The sequence below is a fragment of the Morone saxatilis genome, unplaced genomic scaffold (genome assembly GCF_004916995.1).
Source record: "Morone saxatilis isolate NCDOM2014 unplaced genomic scaffold, NCSU_SB_2.0 Contig3, whole genome shotgun sequence".
In the NCBI taxonomy this organism is placed as follows: Eukaryota; Metazoa; Chordata; class Actinopteri; family Moronidae; genus Morone; species Morone saxatilis.
Window position 1 is genome coordinate 23,228,394 of NW_023339873.1, and position 2,870 is coordinate 23,231,263.

At 33.1% G+C, this 2,870-nt stretch overlaps 1 protein-coding gene across 1 annotated transcript in view; it reads left to right on the forward strand.

The window, feature by feature from the left end:
* Window positions 1-2,831, forward strand: part of LOC118337189 (glutamate receptor 2-like) — a 20,157-nt gene extending 17,326 nt beyond the window's left edge. Inside the window, exon 9 of the mRNA XM_035674096.1 lies at window positions 24-2,831. The gene's annotated coding sequence lies outside the window, so the exon portion shown is untranslated. The remainder of the gene's footprint in view (window positions 1-23) is intronic.
* Window positions 2,832-2,870: the final 39 nt, after the last annotated feature.

Consider the following 2,870-nt stretch of genomic DNA (forward strand, 5'->3'; position numbering starts at 1 on the left):
TGTGTATGTGTATGTGTGTGTAGGTGTGTGTGTGTGTGTGTGTGTGTGTGTGTGTGTTTGTGTAAAAACATTTGTTTTCCATTAGAAATGTATCGTCTCTCCTTCCAAAGAAATAATTGGACATATATTCTAAGTACATATTTTATAGAGATAAGACTTTAGTCATTAATCCAATTCCCTCAGAACTTCTTGTTTTAGAAACTTTCTAAGTCGTTTAATAGCGGGAAAGAGTATATTTAAAATTCTTTGAATTTACCTGTGAATATTATATTCCATTTTCTGCCAATAGAAAATCCTTAAAGGTCCAGTGTGTAACATTTAAGAAGATCTATTGGCAGAAATGGAATATAATATTCATATGTTTTCATTAGACTATAATTATCTGAATATAGGAATTGTTGTTTTACCTTAGAATGAGGTGTATCTTCAGACACCAAGGTTTGCCTTCCATGGAGGCCGCCATGTAGAACCGCCATTCTTCTACAGAAGCCTTCGGTTTCTTCTACATGTTTTCAGTGGATGAGTTATAGATTTAATAAATATCTATGACAAATCCATGTGCACAGCATTGAACAATGACAGCAACGTCTCTTTCCAGAAGCCAGTCGCTCTGACACAGACTTTTTTTGTCTGAGTAACGTTTATGTTTGGTTCAAACCATATACATTGCAACTGAAGTTACATCCACAGTGAAGAAATTTTACCCTCCTCTATACATTTTTAGTGACCAAAAAGGCCAGGTCCCTCACTTGCGCAGTCAAAAACATTCCACTACAGAATATATAAATAATGAAAATGATGAAAATTAAAATAAATAATGAGGTGTGTGTGTGTCTGTGTCTGTGTGCGCGGGTTGGTGCATGTGCATTGAGCTGCATGATAGTCCCTGAATTTGTTTCTCACTTTTGTGTCGTTTCAGCTTCTCTCTCTCCTTGTCTCTGTGTTGCTGTCTCTCTCAGTTGGCTCTGAAAGCTAACTTTTTTCTGCACAATGTATTTATGTTTTGATGACGATTGCAGTTACTTGTCTGTGTCAATTTGCAGTTATAGCTACATTAAGCGATTTTTATATAATTGAAATAATACATTTTATTTATAAGTGCTTTTCTAAGTAGTCAAAAACAGTATACATAAAAACATTAAAGCAGTAAAACAACAACAAATAGTAAAACACTAAAAACACATTAGACCAAGCTAAACATTAAAAGTAAATAATACTCCAGTTTATAGCTGATTTGTTGACAGCTTAAACAGAGCCACCTGGACATCCCAGTGGATTTTTTTGGTACAGTAATTAGCTGCTGGGCGTCTGTTGCCCCCCTTTTCCTTCCCTTACTATACACACCTGCTGGAATGTTACATGCCTCAGGGTTTGCTGTCATTTGATTAAATCACAACTAATGTTGGAATATGCACCATTAAAGCACAATAGAAGCCAAAATGGATAACTAGAAACTAGATTTTAAAAAAAAGACAAATCTTCAAGGCATGACTTGAAGATCAGGTCGTAAAGTAGCACCCACCTGAAGAATGCCCTAATTATGTCCGGTATAATCAGTGATCTAATAGTGCATAATCCAAAAAAAAGTTCTAGTCAGTCACTTTTTGGGGCCCTAAATAAATAAATCGGGAATTATTAAATAAAAGTTCCTTGAAATAAATAAATGTAGCCATTGCCAAGTGCTTGCTCATGGTGTGAACTGTTGGGTCTCTGTAAATAATTAAAAAAGAGTACGGTCCAGAATCCTGAGATAACTTTTGTTATGATTTAGCACTATACAAATAAAACTCAATTAAATTAATTTTTTTTTTTTTAAATTATTTAACATTTATTTAATATCAACTCAACTGGCATTATCAAAATCTGTTGGTGTCATCATTACAATGTAACTTTTACAGTAAGCCCTCCTTGATGAAAAAATAACCACACTCAGATATGTCCACAAGGTTAGTCTTTAGCCTCTGATATTAATTAGTTAACACATATTTCCGTGTTAAAAAGTGTAATAGCTAAAATATAAAATAAGGTACATTTGATGGGGACTTCTCAACATTTATGAAATGTTGCATCATGAATTGAACACAGCTGTATTGAAACAGTAAATTAATTTTTTATAAAATTTGAGTCAGTTTTATAGATAACAGTAGGATGTAGGATTTAGTGGCATTTAGCGGTGAAAGTGCATATTGCAACCAAGTGAATACAGCGGACTCTTGTAGAATGCAAGGAGATTCTCAGGTGGCAGTATAATGAAAAATGCATATTAATATTATATTCTGTTTCTGCCATATTCTGCAAATAGAACCTCCTAAATCGTACACACTTGACCTTTATATATGTAAGACTGATAGAGTTAAGTTTAAAAACTTAAGAGGAAGTTCAGAAGGGCAAGAGAGTTGTATTCTGATGACGTACATCTGTAGCACCAGCAACCGTTTCACACTACTTCAATAATACATTTTATTACCAAAAATATCGCTTAATGGAGCTTTAAGTTTAAATCTTTGGTAGAATTACTATATAATTGCTATTGTTGTACTCTAACATGGTAGAACCAGATACATATTTTTCAATTTTGATGACTTTCAGTTAGTAATACTCTTGATTCAGAACTAAATAGTGGATGAGTTATTCACTGAACTTCTGCAAACATTATTTTCCACTTTTCTCATGTCTCTGCTTCTAGCATGATTTTCCTGATGTCTTAATGTTTTTTTTTCATGTTGCTACTATTTAAGTTAAAGTGTGTAATTAATGTTATAATGTCAATGGCGTGTTTAGTGCAGAAGACAGAAAATTCAAGTGCTCAAACCGTTTGGCATATGAAAATTATTGTATTGAAATTTTGAAAGAATATATATATATATATA